At 50.4% G+C, this 16,204-nt stretch overlaps 1 protein-coding gene across 1 annotated transcript in view; it reads right to left on the bottom strand.

The window, feature by feature from the left end:
• Positions 1 to 16,204, bottom strand: part of LOC105702433 (nephrin) — a 187,413-nt gene that overhangs the window by 114,437 nt on the left and 56,772 nt on the right. The window lies entirely within an intron of this gene.

Below are 16,204 nucleotides of genomic sequence, written 5' to 3'. Positions count from 1 at the left end.
TTACGGTGTTTCGAGGCAAACTTTCGCCTTTGAGAATATTTCTGTTTGGCCACACCCGCTATTCCTCGAGGTTAATTTACATGAAATTCGGTGTGGCGATTAAAGCTTTACCCGCAAGCGACGAGGATGAATTAACCCCTAGGAGTTGCACGCTATTAAGTGCGGCCAGGTGGATAGTTGCTTCATTATTTAAGGCCGGTTAAGTGGACTTTACTCTGGTCTCGATCGACCCTTCTCCGGAAACATCGTCCCGGCATCGAACAGTTTGTCAAACGCGTACCACCCTTACCGATATTTCCCAGAAATTACGGAAATTTTATTAACCTCCAGTGGGAGTCCGCACCCGATTTACAGGACCAATTTCCGAGCAACACAGCGCAACACATATCGTTGCGGTACCTCTTCAATCGCGAAGCTTTTACCTTTCACCCTCGACTTGGGGGTCGGAAATAGAAAATTGTTAAGTGCCCTCGGTAGATGTGCCACCTGGACGGTTCGAGGTTCGTAAACTTCCGGATTTGGAGACCCCCTCGTGGGCGCGTTAGGCGGGCCCAAATTTCCTCCTATGCAAATCCAAAGGACTAGCGCAGGATCTTGAACGGCATTTTCAGCGGCGTAAAATCCCCGGCCTCGTCTTAGGGGTTAAACGAAGCCGAGGGACTTTATTGCGTATTTACATATTTCCCGGAGACGGTGCCCGAGACTCAGCGGCTTTGAGCGTCTCATATAAAGACGTCTCCCGGGTGAGCAAGGCAGGCGACATTTCTACCGCCTCCAGCGACACTTTGTACTTGTCGCCATATTCTGCGAGCCCGCCTTTGAGTTTTCATAATAAAGATTCTGAGCCGATCCCGCGTCTGGTCGGGCAGAAACTAAGTCGCCTTGCTCTTCGGGTCCTTCCCTTGGGCTGACTTTGATATATAATAAATAAACGCGGGGTCGACTGCCCCTTCTATGACGCGGAAGAGGATCTATCAATTTTTTTTTGTCGTCGTTTGCATCCTGGGAGTATAAACCAGGAAGGTAAAAAACGTAAGAAATGAATGTTGGGAAAGAGGCTCTACCCCTAAAATCGCAGTGGTCGATAGAGATCGATTACCTCGACGCCTCTTATCATCCGCATGCGCAAAAGTGTAATTCGCCCGATTTCAACATAACCATTCCAGGGAAACGGGGAGTAGATAAAGAACAACCCGGACGGAAGTGGCAGGATCCTTCGCGGGGGGGCCAAAGGGGAAGACATTGGATTTGGGGCCCCATTATTGTCCAGGGCAGCGTCAGGGCGTTTGGGCTGGAAACGGTCTCGGGGGTGTGGGGGATGTAAGGGGTGTAACACAGAATGTATTGTGTACCGGTCGCGTGACAGTGAGTTACGGCCAACCGGAAGGGAGGACGCGACCACTTCCTGTTGTAATATAGTTTGCGTACAATGGTACCGACAATGGCCGAAGGGCGACGCGGCTCCTTTGACGACGCAGGACGTCGCGACGTTGCCTTCGGCCCCCAGATCAAAGTGCCGTCTAAACGGTCCAGGGCGCCCGGCTCGAGCCGTCTCCGACCGTTAACTCGACATGTGGGATTGTAGGTCGACGATTCCGCCATTTTGGCCCACCCTCGAGGCGACCTCCTCCGTTTCCCTCGATGTATCCACGGCTGACACTTTTCCTACTCGAATGGAGGAAAGTGGGAAAAACGCGCCGGTCGTGGAAAGTGCACGGACCGCGTCCAAGTGTAACGTGTTAATGTAAAGAAACGTTGATGGAGGTCTTACGATTTTTTTCTCCCCCTTCTTTCCCTCGTCCGACGCTTTTTACCGGCAGCCCCAGAACGACCTTTTTAGCACCCTCGTAAGGAAAGAAATGTTACGCGGTAGAAATGTACGTGCTCTGTACAAATGTACGTGTTCTACATTAGCGCGGAATTATTAAAAATGATAAAAAAAAATTGTTTAGTGCGTATTCCCCGTGCGTCAGGTACATTGCGACGGGCGGGGATTCGCCACGTCGCGACCGATTTTAGGAAGTAAAAGTAATTGACGCGTACTCGGCAAAATCGGCCTCGCTTAAATACTTTCGAGTTAGAGAGCGTAAATTCCCTTCGTGCACCCGGCAACCTCGGGTTCCGGCCGGTAAACATTAAAGACTCCTCCTTCGTCGGCTGTAAACCCATTTCTTGCCCCACTGGCGCGGCAATGTCCGACATTTAACTTCTTTTTCCAAAGTTCCAACGACGATTCTTTCGATTCTTCCCCAAGACCCCTCGGTACCCTCGCGCCCCCCATTTCGCATTTCGCCACCCACCCTTTGAAAATTGACAAACGCTCGAAAAGTCCCTAAAAAATTCGGCGTGCTTATCCAAAACGTTGGGCAACGAGAGAATCAATTCTTGAGGAACTTTTTGACACGCCGAGGTAATATGCCGCGAGGGATTTCCTTGTTTGGGAAAATTCCCAATGAGACTCGCGGATTTAAGGCAGATGGGCGTGGATGCGATTACCAGGTGTCAAAGCCGCGTGATTTTGGGGATTAACCCGGGAACTCGAGCAGCTCGAAGCGGAGTTTGCATCTCGTCCATCCCGCGGATTGAGCATGTTCCGGCAAATAGTCGGACTAATTAAAATCCCGAATAATTGACGGAGGGCCGATTGCCGGTCATTAATTCAACGGGCAGAAGTAGCGACGTCGTTATTCGGACTCCGCGGAACGAGCAAACACCCCGCGGGGTGTTTGGTCCAGTGATTGGCGTCTCTGAAAGAGAATGCAATCGTTCTTTAAACTGCTCGTTTTGCCCTCGAAATCGGGATTAACGAAAGTACTGCCCATTCAATTAGCGCCGTTACCTCGCGTTCCAAGATCGATTGGCTGACGCGGTTCCCGGATCGCGTTTCGTTAAAGAAAGAAACCGATAACAACTTAAATGATATACACGATACAGCATAAAACCATCATTCATTTATTCCGTTTATATTATTCTGCGGAAATCAACGACAAAATAAGGTAACTATGAAAGCAGACTCCTCTTAGTGAGGTACTCCTTACTAAAAGGACTACTTTCACGACTCCATCCGGTTTCACTTCATCCGGGAGTCTTCCCCAAGCTGGAAAACTCGCTCGATAATTAACACCGACTATCGGTACATCCGTCACCGGGAGTTCGTTTAATTGTCGGGAATTCTCTCTCTGGAAATAATTGCTTGTCTGGGCCCGAGAGACGGCAACGTTAGGTGGAGTACTTAGTTTTTCCCGGTACGTAATCACGCTCGCGAGCCGATGATTTTGCAGCTGCATATCTGCAAGTGCGCTATCGGATTTGTCCCGTAAAACCGATCGTACGAGTGACTCGGAGCCTTACACGCGCCGTGTCAGCCGATATGCTTTTTTATTAATGAAAAATCCAATTATCTTACGAGCGCGCTCTCGGTGCGACAATGCCGGCAATTCCGCCTGAAATACGCGAGGCCATTACCAAAAAAACGGCCTAGGGGAAAGTGGGCCACAGTGAATTACGATTCATGGTGAACAGATCGCTATTGTAAGCATTCTAATCTACGGTGAAATTCGAGATAAAAAGCATAATCATAAACCCTTCCCGCGGAGCGGACTGGCCGGGAATATATTTCCACCCTTTTTGTTACGCCGCCTTGTGTCCCATTGTATTAAACGGTAACGAGTACTCGAGTTGCACCTAGTGATAATCACCCAATGCTAATCTTACGAGTCGCGGCATGGCAATCACGCACCCTCGTTACCTGTAATCGAATGATAAATCTAATTCCCGTCATTACCCCGGAAAGAATCGCCTTGCATGGAAATAAGGTTACGTCAAACTCGACTCGTTAATTGTAAAAACGTTTATTAATCGACACTCCACGCTGAATTATAAAATCGAAGGTTTCGACAAATAATTCCCTCCCTTGACTTTCTTCGAACAGCTTCATTGTCATACGTCAGTACTCGATGCCAGTGATTGGGACGAATGTCGATTTTCGACGTAGAAATTAATTACGCCCTCGTCCTTTTGACAAACGCTTAAATTACCCCAGTACGTAGTCTGGCGGGAAAAAGTCCTGAAATACAAATTTTATTTTTGCGGTTCAGGACCTTTTGGGATTTTCGGTGTATGTCGCTCCCGATGCGAGCCATTTACCTCGGTGCGATGCATGGGCCAAGGTGCACGCCGCGTCGGGCGTCTCACCGCGGCCGCGGCCGAGCCGCGTGAAATATTGGTTAGCATAAACGCGCCGGTATTAGGGTAGATAACACAAATTATCGTACAACCACTTCGGCGTGGCGTACACTCGTAAACCAAGTCGCAGGCTCCCCGGCGGGTAATTTCGCGCGAATGTCGCACTAAAAGCTCCGAAGTCGCCGTTACAGGATATAATCAGGCCGAACGCCAGCGGAGCGTCGCGATGTCGGCGCTTCAGATAAGGCTTATCACTGGCGCCTGCCAGACTCGCCTTTCGTCATCGAAGGAACCCCTACCGACCGGCGCGATTAAACCGGCTAAAAATGCTTCTTACCAAGACATGAACATGCGTTAACGATAAAGTACCTTCGAATATTCCGAAGAATTGTCAATTGTAATCAATTGATTAGCTTCTTAACGAAGGAAGTCAAGGTTGAAGAAAAATTAGGTCTTCTGGGGAACGAGTATGAGTCATGCTGGTTTTCATTTACGAGGTCGTTGATCCTTCCCCCGAGGACGTCGCACCTCGAGTGCGCGGCACTCCCTATCAGTACCTGATATACATACCTCGGGACGTTCATTCGACATATGCAAAGCAAGCTTACAAGAAAACCAGGTCTTACCCGAGGAAGGAAAAGCGCGGGTTTAGGTATGTTAACCGGTCAGTTCTCGAGTTTCTCCCCGTATCATCTGAACGTGTCGAGAAAAAAGTCATGAACCGTATCAAAAATCCGCCTTCGAGGAAGGCCGGAGACCTGAGTGCGTCGGGGTCATACAAAGCGCGGCGCGTCGACGTACCGAGGATGAAAAACCAATCGGAATCTCGCGACCAAAAATGCACTTCAAATTCGCGATCGGAGAATTTTCTCATATCCTTATCTTATACCCTCGCCTGGTCCCGTTTCCTGGTTCCTCCTCTCCGAGGTGGACGAAGAAGGGAGCGCGAGGGAAAGACGGACCTCCGGCTGGGCGGAAACGCGCGCGATCTCTCGAACCCGTATTCCGGTAATTTCACTGCATACTGTTCGGATAGAAAGTAATCTCTACGTCGCGGAGTTCGCTTTCGCGAAGGAAAGCGTGAAGGATCGGCTTTTCCGCGGGGATCGCTGCGATCCCTGCGCATGCGCGGTCGTAACGCCCACGTGACTGCCGAGAGAAGGGAGAATCGACTCATTCGCTTTGCGACCTTGACCGAGGTAAGTTGCTCGGATCGCAATTGCCGGGAGATCAAGAATGTCAATACCACTCTCGGATCGTTTCCGATCAACGATCAATCCAGAGCCTGGTGAAGTGCACTGACTGGTAATAATGATTAATCAATACGTATTTCGATGAAGTGCCTTGAAAAGTTATCGTAAATGGTCATTTGGGATATCGTTTAAGTGATAATAATTTTTATATATTTATTTAAGGCGATCGATTGTTCGAACTCGGGGGCGGTTCGGGTCCATCGGGGAACGTCACGATCCCTACCTTATTGGTGGAGGAGGATTCCGTAACGCCGGGACGAGTGCGGATCCGGGGCGGCAAAACCGTTCGAATCGTGCGCATCGGTTAAGTCGAGAATGATCGCCTCTAATTTCTCTCGGACGGCTAGCAACGGAAGGGCAAGAAACTTCCTAATGCTTTCAACATGCTCCCCCGTGCCAGGGGATATTAGCGCCGTCCGTGGGGCGCTTTTTGGCCGGCTTCCTCATCCCGGGGGATTTTTACGCTCCTCGCCGGCGGCCAATCGATTCGCACTTAATGGCACGTTCGTGTCGCCTCATACTGGAAAATGAATTAAAGTGTCCCCGCAAGAAGCGATACCGCGCGCAAAAGCGCGACTCCGCGGCCCGATTAATGAGGCTCCCCTGGATCCAGGGGGCGACCGAAGCTTCACCTACGACACCTCCGTCGCTTCCGTTCGGTCCTAATTACCCCTACGATATTCATTAGTCTCGGAGGCTAGTTAATTCCCCGTAGAATATCCCAAGTCCGTTAAGGGAGGAGAATTAAAGCGCGATCATTTACGCAAATTCGGGGGTGGAAATCGCAGCGAGCGTCGAGCTTCTAAATAATGGGCCGGTGTCGAGATCGGGAAAGATTCGGAAAAGTTCCCTGGAGGTAGGGAAAAAAAAAAAGCTTCATTTGGGGAGATTCCACGCCGTGGCGGAGCTTCCAGTTGGGACGGAAATGGCGGCAAAGCGGCACCGCCGGCAAACTTTCGCCCAAGTCCCGCAATCTGGAATCGGGTGGAGTTCGCGGACTTGGCCGAGTGAAAAATTGCTTCCGGCAAGTTTTGCGGTTGTTCGGGATCCATTAGGCGGCTCAACAAGTACCTAGCTGCTAAGAAATTCCGAGCCTGACGCTCGCGGAGAAGGACATCGATGAGGGGGCAATATGGCGCCCGAATTTGATTACCGTCCTCGTCGTTCCTGTCAACGCCAACGCCGAAGGCGGATTATCAACGCGTCCGCGGAGAACTGCTCATTTTTCCCGACCCCGAGATTTTCGGTTTACCGGTTTTATTCTTATCCCTTCCATTGCACGAAACTACGCGTCTCGAGTGTAGGAAAAGTGCAACGCCTTTCAGCCGATAAAGGCACACTTGGATGGTGAACTGACCTAGGGGCACATTTGATAACGACCATTTTTACATTTTCTCCCCGAATTTTCGAATCGCCTTGGTAATAAAAATTTTAATCGGCTCCCAATACATGATCGAACGGTCGCGACAAAGAGTAAACCACATGCAGTCGAGTGCAACGAAATGGCTGCAACGATCGGTCACGTAGTTACGACGATTACGTCTCTCCGAGCGATTACGCCGATAATTTTCGGAATAACCTCAGCCACATAAATCGCTCTTGTTATTTGTAGCGAAGCAAAACGAGCGCGGGAAGTGTCGCCATTACACCGTATCCTTGCGGGGAAAATGCATGTGCGCTCTTGGGTAATGAACGCGCGGTAATGGTTTCATTTATCCCAGGATCAACGAGCGCCCGTTCCTGATTTCATTTATCCCAAAATCGATGTCCCCGATCTGAAGAGAAATCCTTCCGAAGGAGCCGGGAAAATTGGGGAAATTCAACGTTACGTGGTAAGTCCTCCACGCATAATTGAATTTCCCTTTAAACAAAACAAATTCTCGAGGAGTCCCAGCCTTCGTCCTGCGAGTCGTTAAGAGCATAACTCGCTCTCGTAAAAACACGCATCCGGGTAACGAGCGATGCACCGAGTTTTACATAACGAGGCACCGGACATACCTCGTCCCTCCATCTTGTTTAACAGAGCCTGCGTGAAATTCCCCGTCCGTGTACTCGGTTTCGAGGAACGAATCCCTATATTTTACCAGCTGCACCGCTTCCAATAATTCTCCCACGTATTCCGAGAGATCAAGTGGCAATTTGTAGGTAAGTTGCCGCTGCTCATCTGGGAGTATTACAGTGAGCTCGTTCCCGGAGCAGCGGCAACGGCCTAGCAAGATGAGAAACCCTTTGGGGAATCGATCACCGACCTATCGTTTGCGACCAGCGGACCATTCCCTGAACGACCTCGCATTTTTCCATTTCTTTTACAAGGGGCGCGCATCGGTTATTAAGCAAGGAGCGTAATTTCGTGGTCCTTAGCCGCGGAGTCGGGGAGCGTCCTGGGTGTGGTAGCTCGGCTCCGGGATCAAAAAGCTCGGCTCCGGGATAACAAGGGAAACCTTCGCGAATAAGGCGGAAGAATCCTGAATGTCCGAGTACCGAGCTCGTAATTAGAGGGCAGCTGGGCTCGGACGACGTCGAGGCGGAGCGAATTACCCTCGGCGAGCATTCAGCGGTTCCTGCGAGTAAGGCTAAAGTAGTTGAAGCGAAGTAGAAGTCCGGCCCCGGTTGGCCCGGTTACCCGGCGGGACTTTTGATCTCGGCAGGATTGAAAACCTCCCCAGCTTTTGAGGTGACCTCCTCGAGGTCCTCCGGATTTCTCCTTTTCCCCGGCTCCGCGGGGGCCATAATTCCCGCGAGGTCGCTCCCGGGAAACGGCGGACCCTCCCAAAGGCACTTCCGCACCTTCCGGCCCGGTCCGACGCACTCGGACCTATTTTCGACAATGACTACCACTACTCCCATCGAAGCCCAATCGATAGCCTCCCACCGAAAAGGTGGCAATTCGCGTTTCAATCCTTCGGGAAAATCCCGCCCGAGAAACGTCCGACTCTCCTGAAGACCTTCTTCGGGGCTTTACGAGCGACGAATGCGAGGGGATAATTGTCCGTCATTTGATCCTAGTTATACCTGATGATTCCGGTATAACTAAACCGAGGTAATTAATGGCACACTCGGAATGGAAATGCAAGTCCGCGAGTCGGTGAGAAATGGACTCGTTAGTCTCCCGGCTTTCGAACGAGGACGGAAGTAGTTTGACAATTCGTTGAGTAGAAAGTGGAGGAGGGTTCACCGTAGTGTCAACGATACGCCAGGCTCACAATTAGCGTTAATATCAGTGCGCTGACGTGGCAGTGAAACGTGGGACCGAATGTCAGGACGCGCAAGTACCCGGAACCTGGACGACCGTGGATGCGGTTTTCATTTCCCGCGTAACGTCGTTCCTCGATCTATTTCTGCTCGCGTTCAGGACCGGGACCGACAACTTCACCTGCCCGCCGGAAAATCGCGTTACTTGCGACAAACTGAATTTACATCGCCGCTCTGGTTAACGTCCTCGTCATCCCGAGGTCCACTTTCGAGGGATGCGTTCAGAGACCACGTCTTTGGGTGGTGGATCCGCCTCCTGGGATTCTTTGTCGAGTTCCCGGTCTCGCATCTCGCCTCTCTCCTCCCCCTTGTCTATTTTGCCCCGGTGGGAACCTATATTACCGAGGAGGCGCCACTTCCGGCACGGCCGCAAGAAGCTTCTTTCAAGCTCTGAAATGGAATTCGTAATACCGAAATTCCTGCGGACGTCCCGCAAGCCGGTGGTGACAAAGGTTATCGCCGTCAACGGGTACCCACCGGCAAAGACGGAAAACGGAACTCCAAAGAGATACTCGATTCCGGAAGGAGCAGGATTGGTTCCGGGGAGCCTGCGGGGAATCCCAGGAACTCGGGACCCCCTTCGATCCGCTTCGTCCTTGCCGAGGGGGATAACTTCCCCGGAAACCGCGAAGACAGAAGCCGGCGAGATGAAATTCCATTCCTTGGTCACTGGGTCATCCGAATTAGAGATATCGATCCCCTCCAGGCAGATCCCCGCGCTCTAACCGATGACCCGCTGCATCTGCATTTCCTCCAGGAGTTTCAAGAGGGGACCGGACTTTCGGAACTCTGATTGCAGATGTTGCTTGATATTCAAATCCAAGGGATTGTGGAATCCGGCAATAAAGATCTATTTGCAAACTTTCTTATTACCTTTCGCGGGACGTCAAGAGTTTCCCAGTCAAAGGTGACTCTTACCTTTCAGACCGGATGCCGACGAATTGGTCGCTGCTTTATTAGCTTACGAGAGAACCGAGGTGTACGGTGCAGTTGCTATTATTTTTCTACGATATTGGCTCGCGTTCTTTCTAGTCACAGCCAGCTGGATTAATTAAGGCTCAACTGGAGCATTGGAAAATAAATATAAACTGACCTCCCGGGTACGCGGTGGAAAGTTTCACTCGCCGAAATGGTCATAGAGGAGGAATCAAAGAGCGGAAGAATTGGCTGCATCGTGGCCATTGGCGCCATTAGAGTCGCTTGCTAGGGCTCGCTTGTAAATTTGAATTCCAACCACTCAGACTCGGAGAGGGTGGGATTCGAGTGCTGAATACATTCTGGCCGACATGTGTGAAGGACTCAAGAGGTGCATAGGGTCGGATCCACTCCACCGGTAATTGCATTCCGGAAGTTGGAATCGGCGTGGGATCGATCGCAACTCCGTCCGCCTGGAAGATCGATTTGCAATTTTTTATCAGAAACCACCCCTACCACCGAAGAGACCGATTTTGAGGGATAACGGGGAACGACGGAAATAAATCCGCGTCTCCCGAACAGATAAGGCGACTCACCGCACGGAATAGGTCCCAAAAGGTGTGATAAAAAATGGCTAATTCCCCGGGAGTGTTCCAATTGGCCCAATCGGATAGCGAGGGCTCTTTGAGATTCGATCCGGAGATCCTCCGAGGAGATCCGGCGAAGCGCCATTCGAGAGATAGCGAGAGGCTCGTAAGTTACCTTCCGAGCCCCTCAGGGTTTTCGAGATTTGCTCCGAGATACCTCCGAGAGATTCTTACTCCCGTAAACTTCTCTCCGCCGCCTCCTGACCCCATCCGGAAACCTGGGATTATCCTACTTTCGACCTTAACCTCGAAGACACGTCCCGGTTGATTTATCTCGAGCGGAAAGGGAGCATCTCGCGTGTCGTCCAAAGCGTTCCATTTTACTTCCCCAGTCTTCGTCTTCTCCTGGAGCGACCCTTACCGCGATCTCCGTAGAGGAATTTAAATCGAGTACAACCACGTCTCTTCCTCCGTTGCATAAGCAAGACGCTCCGCCTCGGAGACGACATCCAGGTACCCTAAATACCCTCTCGGCATCGATGCCCAGAACTACCGGAAGAGCCAATTCGACGGTCCGTTTCCCCAGGAAGGGGAGGCCGGGGAAACAAAACGGGATCTCTTCGAGCCCTCTTCAACCTCGTGAAATCGATTCTCGAGCTTTCCGGCTTTCGAGTCTTGAAAGCTTTCGAAGCTTTCGACTCGTTACGGGATGCCCGTCGCGGAGGATCAATCGAAATGCTTTCGGCCGATTCTTGCCACCAGGTGAGGCTCGCCGGAGTGACACTTTAGCCGGTACTTAAGGCGAAGTCGAGTCGTATCGTCCCCGGGTGGCGGGACGCAACATAAAGCGGGAAAATATGATCTCGAGCACGGTATCCGTGTCCGTTGAATATTTCAGTGCAGCTCCGGTGCCAGACCGTGCTCGGTCTACTGTACGCGTTGTTCGCGAATGGCGGCTCCGATGCACGTCTCGAGCCCCGGGGTATACAAGGAAGTACACTTAAAGCGCCGAACCACCGCGAGGAGTATCTTACAAATCTTCCCGAAGAAGATATCTCCTCGTCCTCTTCTTCGGCCGCCAGCTGCGAGAGGTCTCGAAAGCTTCGAGGACCCTCGGGTCTTCGGGCCTCGACCTCGATTCGACCTCTTCTCGACCTCTTCTCGACCTCTCCTCAACCTCTCGATGTCGCGTCGCATCTGCCGGCCGCCTTTCCGCTCTTCGACTCCAAGAGTGACGTTTTCTTCGGCCACGTGGTCGATGGACACTTCCAGGAGGAGGAAAGGAATCGACGGTCTCGGGATCGAAGGGAGTCCCGACTTGGTTGACCTGACCAGCACCCAAACGAGGTTCCTGAGGGTCTCCGGGCCTATGTCCTCTGTCGTGCGGATGGGGCTTTAAGGAAGTTTTAACTTCCACTTCCGGCGGTTTCGGAGTTAAACGACCTCGTCGCGTCGTGCCGCGACGTCCTCCCTTTGACTTCCCGCGAGACCGGTCCGTCCGCGTTGCCGTCCTGACTTTGCCGGATTTCCCTCGTTAATCCAGCTGGAAGTCTTGCCGGAGTTTCCGGAAGAAACCCGAAGACGAGTTCGAGGGGCCTCTTCGAGGATGTTTCGCCTCCCCCGCGCCTCGGTGATGACGGAGGACGACGAGGAGACCGTGGGAATTGCGCGAAGTCGGGAATTAGCCGAGATTTTCAGCAACTCCGGGAAAGGGAGGCGGCACCGTCATCGGGGAAACTTCCACCGAGGAATCCTGCAAACATTTGCCGATTACTTGCCCCGGCTAACGAAGGGTGCCGCCACTCGTTTCTGGCCGGAAAGTACGAGATAAGAAATGGAAAGTAAACGAATGGAAAATAGGAAACCAAACCCACGGACGGGTTGGAGAGAGATTCCTTCGACGGCGTCGCGCGTCGGCATGACTAAGGACGAGGGGACATGACTAATCGTAAGAATTGGCCAAGATTTGCAGGACCCTCTACCAGGGGAAGCGGTATCGTCGTCCGTGACACTTTTCCCACGAAAATCCCGGGAAAAATCCTGAAATGATCTCGCGAATTAGGAGTCGCGCCATCCGTTTCTAGGCCGAGGCGGGATCTAATGAAATAAATTTTAAATCACTGCCGCGGGAGGACGATTAATCCATGTTGGGAGCAGGTGCTCATAAAAGCTCCCTGTAAAAATGAATAATGACTTAACGGGAGAGTCGGAGGAAAACAGAATATCCGAGGTAGATTAGTCGACGCGTTATAAGCGTCGTTAAGCTGAACCGAACGCGAAAAGGCGTATCCTAATCATCGGTGGGCAATAAAATCTCCTTAGGATTAAAAAAGGGAATGCAATTTCGATTCACCAAGGATCTCGGTTTTCCTGGCTTTCGCGATGTAAGAAGCGTCGTAAAATTCTATTACACAATACCATCCGCGATAATGAGATATTCTCGGAGACGTCGTTAACATTTTCCTTCACTTAGCTTGTATAAATAATTTTAATTCGCGCGTCTTCGGTCGTTAAGAGAATTTTCAATTTTCACCACTAAATGAAAGAACTCCTGACAAATATATTACATGAGCAATCGTTTATGAAAACGTGTCATCGGAGAATCCCAGAGCCCATACGCAACACCATTTCTTCCTATACGGCGGGCCGATCGTTATCAGCCTATCACGACCTCGCGAATCGAATTCGCGGCGATTCGAATAGAATTCCGGAAACTCGGAGGGTCTCGTGAGATTTCCCAGGAAGCCCCCTTATCGACCAAGACCGAGATAGGGAAGGCGAAGGAATACGTGAGGCCATCGGTAACGAGGTCACGTGAATCGTGACGTTCGATTGCATCGAGACACGATTCTCTCTTTCTCCCCCGTGATCGATTACTGGCACGACAATGACTCGCAAGGAAAGGTTATCGTTTTACGTCGAGTCGATTTTTCTCCTTTCCCCTCCTTGGAACTCGCGCCGAGATTAAACCCCGCTCGACGACCAATTCGATCTGCTCGATATTTCCCATCTAATTACGATCCGTCCTTAATGCGACACCGTGCCTCGTCCTGCGAGCCGTGACTTCAAAGTTCGAAGGAAAGCTCTAAACGATGTATTTCAATTAGAGGAAAATTAAGGATAACCAAAGCTTATCGATTGCAGGCCTGGAATATTACTCTACGTTTACAGAGGGTGAGATTACAGCATTCGCGACATTGATATGTAACGCGTTTCAAGTGAATTTACGAAGGATTTTCCTCTTCCATGTCAGATCTCTACTACGGTAATAAAAGATAATCCTCTCGCGCATATCGTACGATACGATTCAACAAATGATTTTTATCTGTGTACATCCTTAACGCAAATGATCCTATCCCATTGTTTCATTGACTCGGAAATGCATTATTGATCAATTAATGTTTGATCATAGCGATGAAGACATAAATTATTTGAGTATTAGTCAACCAGGATTAAACGTTAATCTCCGTTTCCAATGTGCTGTGGTTACATGATTAGGTATATATTTATTGAAATTCATGAAAAAAAAAAATATATATAGAGTGGAACAAATTTAACTCCCTGGTACGCGCGTTTTGCCCGTTTCTCTGAACTTTTCATCTCCACTGATAGCATTTATCTCCCGAGCTGGTGCATCCTGCGGATGCGTCAGCATCTCAAGACGTATGTAAATGCAGCGATACGATCGCATCGTCGGCTAGGAAATTCAGTACTACTTCGTCATCGTTGACAGTACGTAAGTCGCTTCTTCCGTCCGTTTATTCCCTCTCCGATATGCCGGAACCAAGGGTCATCGAAGCCCCGACAATCATGATGGAAATCACGAAGAAATCGGAATTACCGAAGATGCAACGCGGGAGAAGTAATCTTAGACAATGGACCGATCAATTGGAATTACCAAAGATGAGAAACATGACGCGTTATCTGTCAAAGGAGGCCAATTTCGATAAAGTCGATGCCGGAGCTCCCGGAAGAGGGGAAGAGAAGGCGACTGGAAAAAGGGATAAATTTGGGAAAAGGAAGAAAAAGTCGACGTTCCTTTGCCAGGAGAGACTCGGAGAGATAGTTCGGTTAGTCCATCGAGATAAGGTCCTTCGATGACAGGGCCTCTTCGGCAGAGAGGAAGAAGAGAGATCCTACCCTGGTTAGCCCCGAGGAGAAGAGCTCGAGGATAAAAGGCCAAGTGGTACGAGGCACTTTAAGGGAAACCGGTAAAGACAATACCTCTTTACGGCCCCGAAGAGCCGCTGAAGCCTCCCTACCTCTTCATCGTCTTCCTCGGCTTCTTCTTCTGTCTTTTAGATACAGGGTCCACCCACCTTCCCCGAGGTATACGCGTTAAAGGCGTATCGAGCGGAAGCCAGGGGATTCTAGTTCGCTGAAATCCTACAAGGTGCATCCCTCTTCCAGGGATCAAAAGAAAAGACGAAAGCAACCGTAAAGAAATGAGGAATTCCTCGAGATTCCTCTCGGCATGCTCCATTTTTTCTCGACCGAGCCCGATCGGCGTTCGCGTCTTCTTGCATTATTCAAAGTAACACCGTGCGACCTCTTCCGAGGTACGTTTAGTAAAAAATGAATTTTCCACGAGTCTTCGCATCCTTCCCTACCCACGTAAGGAGGCGGAGGTGGTTTCCGCTCCCGCGGTGATCATTTCATTTCCCGAGCCCGTTCTCTCGAAAACTTTCGATATCGCTCGACTCGACGTGTCCCGATCGAGCGCGAAAGGGTGAATTGAAACGTGACATCGCGCCAGAGTGGATAATTATAATAAAAAGAGAGGGACAATGGAGGCGAGAGAGTTTGGCCGAGAAGAGTCGTTTCCGGGGCTAAGAGGAAAAAGGTGGCACGCACAAAGCGCGGTTCGGATCCTCGTAATATCCCCGCTTCCGGGGCAAATGAAAGTCGGGCTTTTTCTCGTCGAAACATAAAAAAGGAATTTATTAGAGGCCCTCGTTGCGAGGCCGTAGCTCCCGAGAGCGGAGTTGCCCCGGCCGCCGATGTCAACCGGAAAAAAGCCGGAAGTTCCATTGTCGCTCGGCATACCATTTCCCGCGAAATATGATTTTGCTCGGTCGACTGACCCCATAATAGGAACGCTATAATGGCGGGGCCCATTACGATCGCGGACATCCATTTTACACGTGTATGAGGTAACGAGTGCCGAGCCGCTCGGTTTCGGCTCCTGCTTTTCCGAGCGCACTCCAGCGATTCTACCAATTCATAGATTAATCCATAATAATCCATTCATTAATGCTCCCACGCATTAATATAATAACACAGTAATCATGCAGGAGCATACAATCGAAGATAATATCGAGGCTTCATTTCCCTGGGTATTTCTTTACTTTCAATTATTCATTCGGTACGGTAGTTTAAGTTGTTCATTGTGGGCAATTCAATCTACTTATCGCGAACAATGACTTACTTTGGTAGAACCTTCGCCGATCATTGAACACTTCGATCGATTCGGCATCCGTTTTTCTTATCGCGCCGTGGATAGGGAACATTTCTTAGCGACAAACTGCCTTTTGTCGTGTGGTGACTCGGCGCACCGTCGATATTTCTTTTGCACGGTAATTGAACAAAATACACCGAGTCGCTTTTCCGTCGATAGGTTGACGGGGAAAAAATCCGGGGGTCGGGTTAGACCAAGTAAATCACACAATGCGATTCGGGTAAAAATCCAGGGAAATGCGCGAGCGATCCAAGCGGGGTGGAAATTGTTCTATTATTCGCATAAATAAACGAGAGAGCGACCGCGGAGCATCAATTATGCACGCGTACCAAATCGAGCGACGAGGGGTTGTTATATTCCCAGCAGCGAGTCGCGCATCTCGAGCACAACGTCGTGAAAAATTCAAGACATTGAATTAATTAAACCAAACTTTGTCACGTAAATCTCGTGGGGGAGTGTTTATACTGCAGCCGAATCGAGGACAATCGTTGGGGCGATATATCGCTCTCGATCGATCTCCGATCGATCGGCGAATCCGGCATGGCGCGAGTCGC

Source organism: Orussus abietinus, unplaced genomic scaffold (assembly GCF_000612105.2).
Source record: "Orussus abietinus isolate OABI.00-Male unplaced genomic scaffold, Oabi_2.0 scaffold17, whole genome shotgun sequence".
In the NCBI taxonomy this organism is placed as follows: domain Eukaryota; kingdom Metazoa; phylum Arthropoda; class Insecta; order Hymenoptera; family Orussidae; genus Orussus; species Orussus abietinus.
Note: the sequence above shows the minus strand (reverse complement) of the source record. Positions and strands in the feature narration are given on the sequence as shown.